The 11,238-nt window shown below is 40.0% G+C and overlaps 1 protein-coding gene and 1 long non-coding RNA gene across 2 annotated transcripts in view; one reads left to right on the forward strand and one right to left on the reverse strand.

Moving 5' to 3' along the window:
• Positions 1-11,238, reverse strand: part of LOC102261911 (probable ubiquitin carboxyl-terminal hydrolase FAF-X) — a 292,998-nt gene that overhangs the window by 237,327 nt on the left and 44,433 nt on the right. The window lies entirely within an intron of this gene.
• LOC106726227 lies at positions 1,725-7,089 on the forward strand. The gene is made up of 3 exons (XR_001362259.1): positions 1,725-1,761; positions 4,591-4,592; positions 6,625-7,089. It is a non-coding gene; the product is annotated as an uncharacterized LOC106726227 (long non-coding RNA).

Raw genomic sequence — 11,238 nt, forward strand, 5'->3', positions numbered from 1 at the left:
TTAATTTCTGGGATTTACTTACCTTCTATAATTGAAACTTTGTTGCCACTCCAGCTCCGAGGCAAGGGCCTGCTGAAAGCAGGTATCTTGGGTTTGTTTAGCTTCTATAATTGCAACTTTGATGCTTAGAGTGGAGCTCAGAGCCTGGCCGCAGCAGGGAGAAAGCTTGGCTTCCTCCATCACTAGAGAAAGCAAGCCTACTGCTCACTTCAGCTGCATGGCTGCCCGCCGCCATCTTGGTTGGGTTAATTTGCATATCCTGCTGATTAGCCAATGGGAAGCGTAGCAGAGGTATGTTTGTCTATTATTAGATTAGATTAGATGGAATGGAATTACCTGACAGTCAATGTGCGCCACTGAGGGGTCCTGGATTGAGAGAGGGCACAGGCTAGGCCAAGGAATTCTACCAGTGCACGATCGAGGCCAGAGAGGAACGTGGGAGGTTAGCCAGCAAAGGAGGGATTGCAGGAGTGCTTCAGGGCATGTCCAGCCCGTCTTCCTCAGTCCCAACAGGCCAGACCCGAGCAACAAGCTAACCTACCAGTTGGAGCGTCTGCATACGTCAGAGTACGTCACAGCGACTGGTCGACTGCCCCCTAGTGGTCAGTACACATCATAGCAACTGGCCAACAGTCTGTACATGTCATAGCGAGTGGTTGAGCAGCCTTAGCCAATCATTGGCATATTACTCTTTGACTGGTTGAATGGACAACCAGACGACAGCACACTTAGCATATTAGGCTTTTATTATATAGACTATTCCTAGAAGTGGGATCACTGGGACAAAGGATGGTTCCACATTTAATTTTTTTGAAGAAATTCAATATTGTTTTTCATAATGGTTGCAGTGTGAATTTCCACCAGCACTGAAATAGGGTCCCTTTTTCTACACATCCTCGCCAGCACTTGTCATTTGTAGATCTGTTGACCATAACCATTCTGACAGGTGTAACTTACTATCTCATCGTCATTTTAATTTGCATCTTTTTGATGATCAGTGACGTTGAGCATGTTTCATCTGCATATCCTCTTTGGAAGTGTCTATATTCTTTGACCATTTTTTAAAACTGGATTGTATGCCTTCCTTTTGTTAAGTTGCATGAGTTCCTTATATATTTTGGATATTAACCTTTTATTAAACGTATCATTGCCAAATACGTTATCCCTACAATAGGCTCCCTTTTCCTTTTGTTGGTTTCTTTTGCTGTGCAGAAGACTTTTATTTAGATGTAGTATATTTGTTTATTTTCTCCTTAGCTTCCTTTGCCCTAGGAGATGCATCAATAAACATATTGCTCGAGAGAGGTGTAAGATTTTTGTGACAATAGCTATTTCTAGGATTTTTTAAATTAAATCTTTATTGTTCAGATTATTACAGTTGTTCCTCTTTTTGTCCCCCCATAGCTCTCCTCCACCTAGTTCCCACCCCAGCATTTGCCCTTACCCCTCCCACTGTCCTCATCCATAGGTGTAAAATTTTTGTCCAGTCTCTTCCTGCACCCACACACCACTCCCCCTGCCCCCCGGAATTGTCAGTCCACTCCCTTTCCATGCCCCTGGTTCTATTATATTCACCAGTTTACTCTGTTCATCAGATTTTTTATTCACTTCATTTTTAGATTCACTTGTTGATAGATATGTATTTGCTGTTCATAATTTTTATCTTTACCTTTTTCTTCTTCCTCTTCTTAAAGAATACCTTTCAGCATTTCATATAATGCTGGTTTGGTGGTGATGAACTCCTTTAGCTTTTTCTTATCTGTGAAGCTCTTTATCTGACCTTCAATTCTGAATGATAGCTTTGCTGGATAAAGTAATCTTGGTTGTAGGTTCTTGCTATTCATCACTTTGAATATTTCTTGCCACTCCCTTCTGGCCTGCAAAGTTTCTGTTGAGAAATCAGCTGACAGTCGTATGGGTACTCCCTTATAGGTAACTGACTTTTTTTCTCTTGCTGCTTTTAAGATTCTCTCTTTGTCTTTTGCTCTTGGCATTTTAATTATGATGTGTCTTGGTGTGGTCCTCTTTGGATTCCTTTTGTTTGGGGTTCTCTGCACTTCCTGGACTTGGAAGTCTATTTCTTTCACCAGGTAGGGGAAGTTTTCTGTCATTATTTCTTCAAATAGGTTTTCAATATCTTGCCCTCTCTCTTCTTCTGGTACCCCTATAATTCTGATGTTGGTACGCTTGAAGTTGTCCCAGAGGCTCCTTACACTATCTTCGTATTTTTGGATTCTTTTTTCATTTTGCTTTTCCGGTTGGGTGTTTTTTGCTTCTTCGTATTTCAAATCTTTGACTTGATTCTTGCGATCCTCTGGTCTGCTGTTGGGAGTCTGTATAATATTCTTTATTTCAGTCAGTGTATGCTTAATTTCTAGTTGGTCCTTTATCACAACATCGAGGGTCTCACTAGATTTCTTAAGGATCTCAATACATTTATCGGCGGTTTCCATAAAATTCTTGAAAAATCTTAGAACCGTGGTTTTGAACTCTATATCCAGTCGTTTGCTGTCCTCCATTTCTGTCATTTGTGACCTGTTTCTTTGTCTTCGCATTTTGTCTGCTTCCCTGTGTTGGTAGAGTGGTTTTGTGTGCTAGGTGTCCTACAGGGCCCAGTGGCTCAGCCTCCCCAGTTACCTGAGGTGGACACTCTTGGTGCACCCCCTTGTGGGCTTTGTGCACAGTCTTGTTGTAGTTATGCCTTGATTGTTTTAGGTGTCACTGGGAGGAATTGACCTCCAGGCCAATTGGCAGTGAGAATCAGCTGTGTCTGCAGTGGGAAAACTTCTGTCCTCTGGAGAGGCGCTAATCTAGCCTTTGCCTGAGGCGATCCAGCAAATGGCTCTGCACAGGGCTTGGGCGGGGCGGGATCAACAGGGCAGGGCGGGCGGAGGGAGCGGTTATAGCCCCTCTCAGTCCCGTTCCCAGAGGCTCTGCTTCTCAGAACCCCAGGAACCGCTGCAAACCTCGGAGAGAAAGCTGCCCTCGCGTTCCGACCAATGCCAGACAGTCCCGCTTCTCCCGTTTGAGTCTGGGTCCCTAGAGACTCGCCCGGATCTGGAGCTCAGAGTCTGAAACTCCCTCCCGATTGAAGACAACAACCGCACCCTCCGCCGCCGACCCACTCCACATGCACTCCGAACCTTAGTATTTCACTTCAGCACTGCGCCTCCTCTGAGTCTCGTATGGTTTCCTCTTTCCTCCTAGTTGTAGAACTTCCACTCAGCCAGCCTTCCTGTGGTTCTGGATGATGACCGTTCTGTCTTTTAGTTGTATTTTTGAAGTGGTTGTGCGAGGCAGCAATTTCCGGTGTTTACCTCTGCCGCCATCTTGGTTTTCTATTTCTAGGATTTTTATGGTTCACCAGTTACATTTAATTTTTTAAAATTCATTTTGAGTTTATTCTTGTGTATGGTGTAAGTTGGTGCCCTAGTTTCATTGTTTTGCATGTATCTATCCAATTTTCCCAACTCCATTTATTGAAGAGACTGTCTTGACTCCATTGTATGCTCTAGTCTCCTGTGTCAATTATTAATTAAGCATAATGGCTTGGGTCAATTTCTGGGGTCTCTGTTCTGGTCCATTGGTCTATATGCCTTTTCTTGTGCCCACTGTTTTAATTATGGTGGCTGTATAGTATTACTTTAAATCTGGTATTATGATTCCTCCAACTTTTTTTTTTCTTTCTCAAGATTGCTGCAGGTATATGGGGTCTGTTTTGATTACTTAGAAATTTCTGGAGTATTTGTTCTAGCTCTGCAAGGTATGCTGTTAGTATTTTAATAGGGATTGCACTGAATCAGTAGATTGCCTTGAACAGTATGGGAATTTTAATGATGTTGATTCTATCAATCCATGAACACAGTATGTTCTTCCACTTATTTATTTCTTCTTTTATCTCTTTTTCAATGTTCTATAGTTTTAAGAACAGGTTCTTTTGCCTCCATGGTTAAGTTTATTACTAAGTAATTAATTCTCTTGTTGCAATGGTAAATGAGATTGTTTGTTTAGTTTCTCGTTCTGAGAATTCATTATTGGTATATAAAAAAGCCATAAATTTTGGGGTGTTGATTTTGTATCCTGCTACATTGCCAAATTCATTTACTAAACCTAGTAATTTTTTGGTATAGTTGTTAGGGTTTTCTATTTACAATATCATGTCATCTGCAAATAGAGTTTTAATTCCTCTTTTCCAATTTGGATGCCTTTTATTTCTTCTTCCCCTCTGAGCGCTGGCTAGGACTTTCAGTACTATCCTTCCAGTACTATAATAAAAGCTTAATATGCTAATAATACGCGAAGGCCGCTCAACCATTCCCTATGATGTGCACTGACCACCAGGGGGCAGATGCTCTGACTGGTAGGTTAGCTTGTTAGTGGGGTCCAGCCGATGAAGACTGAGTGAGATGGGCCAGTCCCTCCCCAGCCCCAATCATGCACTGATGGGGTCCCTTGGCCTGGCCTGTGCCATCTCGCAATTCAGGATGCCTCAGGGGATGTCAGAGAGCCAGTTTTAGCCCAATGCTGCAGTCCAGGCCAAGGTACCCCATGGTACATGAATTTGTGCACAAGGTCTCTAGTGTTGAATAGGAGTGGTGAAAGTGACTTCCTATTCTTGTTCCTGTTCTTAGGGAAAATGGTTTTAGTTTTTCCCATTGACTATTGTGTTTTTTGGAAGTTTGTCATATATGACCTTTATCGTATTGAAATATGCTCCCTCTATTCCCACCTTGCTGTGGGTTTTTATAAAAAATGGGTGTTGAATTTAGTCAAATGATTATTCTGCATCTATGTGTATGATTATGTGATTTTTAACTTGCAATTGGTTTATGCGATGTATCACATTTATTGATTTCCACCTATTGTACCAGCCTTGCATCTCTGGAATAAATACCACTTGGTCATGGTGTATGATCTTTTTAATACATTGCTGGATTCAATTTGCTAATATTTTGTTGATAATTTTAGCGCCTATTCATCAGGGATACTGGCCGGTACTTCTCTTTCTTTGTAGTGCATTTAATTACTTTTGGAATTAGGATAATGCTGTCCTCATAAAAAGAACTTGGAAATGTTCCTTCCTTTAGGGTTGTTGTTTTTTTTTTTTTTTTGGAATAGTTTTAGTAGTATAGATGTTAGTTCTTTGAATTTTTGGTAAAAAAAAAACTCCCCTGTGAAGCCGACCGGACCCAAACTTTTGTTTGCTGAAAGTTTTTTGATTACTCCCTCTATTTCAACAGTTGTTATTGGCACATTTAGGTTTTCTGCTTTTTCCTAATTCAGTTTTGGAAGACATTATTTTCCAGGAATTTGTCCATTTCATCCACATTGTCCAGCTTGTTAGCATATTTGTTCACAGTATTTTTAAAATAATTCTTTGTATATCTGCTTTCGTTTCCAATTTTATTTGAGTTCTCTCTTTTCTATATTAGTCTGGCTAATGGATCATCAATTTAGTTTTTATCCTTTTATAGAACCAGCTCTTTGTTTCACTAATTTTTTTTTTAGTCTCTAAGTCATTTCTTTATGCTCTAATTATTATTTCCTTCCTTCAATTTACTCTGAGTTTTTCTTGTTCTTTCTAATTTAGTTGTAGGATTAAACGGTTTATAGTTGACTTTTTCTTGTATTTTGAGATAGGCCTGTAGCGCTCTGAACTTCCCTCTTAGGACTGCTTTTGCTGTGTCCCAGATATTTTGGGTTGTTGTTTATTCATTTTCATTTGTTTCCAGGAAGTTTTTTTTTAATTTTTTCTTGATCTCGTTGGTAACCCATTCCGTTTAATAACATGCTATTAATGCTTTAGGGCATTTTCACTTAAGTTGATTTCTAATTTCAATCCACTCTGAACTGAGAAGACTCTTGTAATGATTTCAATCTTGTAGAGACTTGTGATCTAATATGTGGTCTATCTTTGTGAATGACATGACTGCACTTGAGAAGAATGTATATTCTGCAGTTTTGGGGTGAAATGTTCTATAAGTTGTCAATTAAATCCACTTGAACCAGTGTGTCCTTTATAGTCACTGTTTCCTTATTAATTTTTGTCTGGAAGATCTGTCCAGTGAAGTAAGCAGGGTGTTAAAGTTCCCTACTATGACTGTATTGTCAATCTCTCCTTTAAAGTCTTCTAGAAATGTTTTTAAATATATTTAGATGCTCCTATATTGGGTGCATATATGTCTACCAGAGTTATTTCCTCTTGTTGGATCGATCCCTTTAGTATTATGTAGTGACCTTTGTTGTCCCTTGATGGCCTTCATTTTGAATATGAGTACTGCTGCTCCAGCTTTTTATTTCTATTTGCATGAAAAGTTTTTCACATCCATTCTCTCTCATTTTGTGTGTTTTTTCTTCTGAGATGTGTCTTTTTTAGGCAACATATAGTTGGGTCATATGTTTGTATCCATTCAACTACCCTATGCCTTTCGATTGGATCATTTAATTCATTTACATTTAAGGTTATTATCCATAGGTGCTCAGTTATTGCCATTTAAATTATATATGGCTAGGTTTCTCTATTTCTTATTATTATAGCAGTCCCTTTAGCATTTCTTAATGCTGGCTTGGTGGTAATGTACTCTTTTAGCCCTTTTTTTTTTTTTTTTTTTTTTTTTGGTCAAGGAAGCTCTTTATTGACCTTCTATTTTGAACGATAGCTTTGCTGGATATAATAACCTTGGTCTCAGATCCTTGCATTCCATTACCTTCAGTACTTCATGACATTGCTTTCTGGCCTGTAGATTTTCTTATGAGAAATCAGGTGTCAGCCTTATGGGAATCCTTTGTAAGTAAGAATTTGCTTTGCTCTTGCTGCCTTTAATGTTCTGTTTTTAATTCTTGACATTTTAATTCTGATGTGTCTAGGCATGGGCCTGTCTGGGTTCCTTGTGCTTGGGGTTCTTTGTGCGTCCTGTATTTGTGTGACATTTTCCTTTACCAGGTTAGAAAAAGTTTTCTGCTATTATTTCTCTCCCTTTCTCCCTTTCTGCCTCTTCTGACACACCTGCCATTCGAATACTGTTTCGTTTCATGTCCCACAGCTCCCTTAAGCTGTCCTGTGTTTTAATTGTTTTTTCTTTTTGGTTCTCTGAGTGGTTTTTTTTAAACCTTGTCTTCTAATTCACTGATTCGGTCCTCAGCCTTCCCTAATCTGCTGTGTATTCCTTCCAATGTGTTCATTATTTGCACTGCCATTCTTTATTTGTGACTGTTCTTTTTTCACAGTTACTATATCTTTTCTCATGCTGTTGAGCATCTTTACCATCATTATTGTGAAATCTGTTTCAGATAAATTTCTTATCTCGGTTTCATTTATCTCTTCTGAACAATTCTCTTGTCCTTTCATTTGTGGTTTGGTTCTTTATTCCTCATTTTGTCTTCCCATTTGTTATGTAACTATGTATTACAGTGATTCCCAAAGTGGGCGCTACCGCCCCCTGGTAGGCGCTGCAGCGATCCAGGGGGGGCGGTGATGGCCACAGGTGCATTTGGGGGCCATGAGTAACTGCTATTAAAATTTTTAAAAAAATTAATTTCCAGGGGCTGAGTAATATTTTTTCTGGAAAGGGGGCGGTAGGCCAAATAAGTTTGGGAACCACTGATGTATTAGGCCGATCTACTACGCCTCTCAATCTTTAGTTGCAGGACTTTTGTCAAGGAAGCTTTCTGACTAATTATATCAGGCTGACTGATAGGATTCTGATTTATCTGCCCCCAGGCAATCACCCATAGGTGTGGCAAGAGTTTTTCTCAACAGGATATGGTAACTGTTTCTGCCTGGAGGCTGTTAGTCTCGGAAAGGGCAAGGAATTTTCCAATAGGGTAGGTCTGCAGAGTTCCCCTCCAGGTAATGACACCTGTATAGCAATTGTCGGCATGAGAAAGATGACCTCTGCAGTGTGAAGGAATGGCTCAGCATGAGAAACTGGGCTCTCTATCCCAGAGCCCTCCATCCTTGCTATTGCTAACTGAGCTCCAATCCACTCTGCTGTTCATCTTTCGGAGCACAAGTAGGGGGCTCCACAGTGAATTTTATGTGTTGGCCCTTTAAGAGGGTTCCTGAATTTCCAGCCATCTCTCCCTGGCGGACAGCTACCCTGCTGCTTTACACAACCAGATATTCTATGGGTACCTTCTCAGTTCTGGTTCTCTCTGCTGAGGGGCCCAGCTTTGGAATTAGACTCCACAGTTCTCAGTGGCAACTATCCACAGCTGAGATGTCTCTGTTGCCTGTCGGGGCCAGCCAGCCCTTCTGCACCTCCACTCTCCTACCAGCTTCTATGCAGTCTCCACTTGGTCCTTGAGTATCAGAGTTCTCTCCAGAGAGTCTTCCACTGATTACTCAGTAAGTTTTTCTATATTTTAGTTGTAATTCCAGTTTGGACCTGGGAACATGTCCATGCAGCATCCATTTACTCAATCACCATTTTTAATCTTAGATCTGGCTTTTAAAAAATGTTTAAGTTTTTCAAAGAGAAGGAAAGTGACATAGGACAGGAACTTGAATGTATATAAACAAAGAAAAGCATTTGAGGACAAGGTGAAAGTAAAATAAATAACTTGTATTTCTCATTCTTAAATAACGTAACAATTTTTTCAAAATAATATAAACGAGAAGGTATTCAATGATAAAATATCAGAGGGAGGAATTAGGAATAATTTGTCATTATAAGTAATTTAACTAACCATGGAGCTGTATAGTGTTACAGTTTGTATGTTGCAAACTCTAAGGCAACCACTAAAAACGTTAAAAAAAGCGTTAATAAGAAGGAAAAGGAAATCATAAAATTTTCAAATGAAACAAAAAACAGAAACAAACTTAAAGATAAAAGTAAAAATTTGGGTAAGGGCTATAAATAGAAAAAAAATAACAAATAGAAGATGTATTATTGAAATTATTTCAACAATAATTTTAAACATCAGCATTTTTTTATTTTATTTTTTTAATATTTTTATTGATTTCAGAGAGGAAGGGAGAGGGAGAGAGAGAAACATCAATGATGAGAGAGAATCATGGATCGGCTGCCTCCTGCACACCATTGCACGTAAGGGTGAAACCCGCAACCTGAGCATGTGCCCTTGACTGGAATCAAACCGGGACCCTTCAGTCCGCAGGCTGATGCTCTTTCCACTGAGCCAAACCGGCCAGGGCTACATCAGCAATTTAAATATTTAAGATGGAGTGGATTAAAAAGCAAAATCCAACTTGATCTTAGTTAATTTAAAGCTTGTTTAAAAGTTAGATATAAAAGCAAATATAGGTTAAAATTCAAAGGATGGAGAAAGATGTAGAAAACAGAGTCAACTTATCTTTGACAAAGGAGCAAAGATAATACAATAGAGAAAAAAATAGCCTTTCAACAAATATTGCTGGAACAACTGGCTATTACATTTTTAAAAAGGGGGGGGGGGCATACTAAAACTAAACTAGATCATATACACTTCACAAAAATTAACTCAAACTGAATCAGAGACCTAAATGTAAAATGCAAAACTTAAACCTCATAGAATATGACATAGGCAAAACTATATGACAATGGGTTTGGCGATTACTTTTGACACACCATCAAAGGCATCATACATTAAAGAAAGAATTGATAAAACTGGATTTCACTAAAATTACCAATTTGTTTCATGAAAGAAAGGTACAGATTGAGAGAAAACATTGCAAACTAAAGGACTATTATCCAAAATATAAAAAGAACTCTTAAAAGTCATCAATAACAAAACCTCACTAAAAAATGAGCAAAAGTCCTGTACAGACACCTTACAAAGAGGATATACAGATAGCAAATAAGTATATGAAAGTTGTTCAACATGTCATCAGAAAACAGCAAATTAAAAAAAAACAAGCAATGAGATTTCACACACATCTGTTAGAATGGCCAAAATCTAAAACCCTTACACATCAAATGCAGGTAAAGATGTGCAGCAACAGGCACTCTCATTCATTGTTGGTGGGAAATTAAAATGGTACAGCCACCCTACTTATCTGGCAGGGGAGATACTGTGATCATAAAATGGTACAGACAGTTTGGCAGTTTCTTATAAAACTAAACATACTGAGAACCAAGATGGTGGCATAAGGTATAAACCTGTACGTGCTGCCCCCCACAACAACATTAAAACTACAACTATAAGTCAAAACAGCTATCATCCAGAACCACGGGAAAGCTAGCCGAGTGGAAGTTCTACAACTAGAAGGAAAGAAAAAAGCACATTGAGACCAGACCGGGTAGGAGGTAGAGAGATGCCAAGAACACAGGTACAAAGGCGCAAAACCTGGGTGCGTGGTTTTTTTCAATCGGAAGGGGATACAAGCTCTCGAATGCACAGAACTCATTTATGGCGAGACTCTGGGGTCCCAGACTCCTACGGGGAGAAATTGGACTGTCTGCAGCGGGTCGGAGAGCGAGGGTGGCGTTCTCGCAGAACTGCTCGCAGGGATCATTGTTGCTGTGGGGGCACGGGACTCAGGGAAGCAGAGACCCGGAGTTGCCGAGACGGCTGACGACAGCCATTGCTGTTTGCTCCGCCCTGGTGATTCTCTGAGACCCCGCCCCACTCAATTTACATCCCCAAGCTGTGCGCAGAGGCGCAAAGGAATCACCTGAGCTTTTGCAGCCTAACCTAAGAAACTGCAGCTGGGTCAGAGAGCTCCAAAACTTCCAAACCCCAAACAAAGAAGAGAAATCTACTGATATCGCTGTAGCTCCTCCTGGGTGGACTCACACAGTGGTTGACTTGGAGATCCAGGAGCCAGGGTACCCCTGGTCAGATACCAGATTTCAACTCCTCACACCCATAAGGGACACACTCAAGAAGCAGACTCAGTAAGCACCAAAGCCCCACTGAAGCAAGTCCTACCCCATAAGGGTGTCTCCAGCACAGCAGTTCTTCCACTGTAGACACAGCGGGTCCTCGCAGTCAGCCAAAAATGCGGAGACAAAGAAACATGTCACAAATGAAAGAAATGGAGGAAAGCAAACTAATGGAGGACATAGAGTTCAAAAACACAGTTAAAAGGTTATTCAAGAATCTTCTACGAACCTCTGAGGAACTCAGTGAGACCTTCAAAAATATTAATGAGAATGCCAAAAAAATGGAAAAGGACCAGTCAGAAATTAAACATACACTGACTGAAATAAAGAATAATATACAGAGATCCAACAGCAGACTAGAGGATCCCAAGAATCAAGTCAAAAATTTGAAATACGAAGAAGCAAAAAACACCCA

This window comes from Myotis brandtii, unplaced genomic scaffold (genome assembly GCF_000412655.1).
Source record: "Myotis brandtii unplaced genomic scaffold, ASM41265v1 scaffold1052, whole genome shotgun sequence".
Classification (NCBI taxonomy): domain Eukaryota; kingdom Metazoa; phylum Chordata; class Mammalia; order Chiroptera; family Vespertilionidae; genus Myotis; species Myotis brandtii.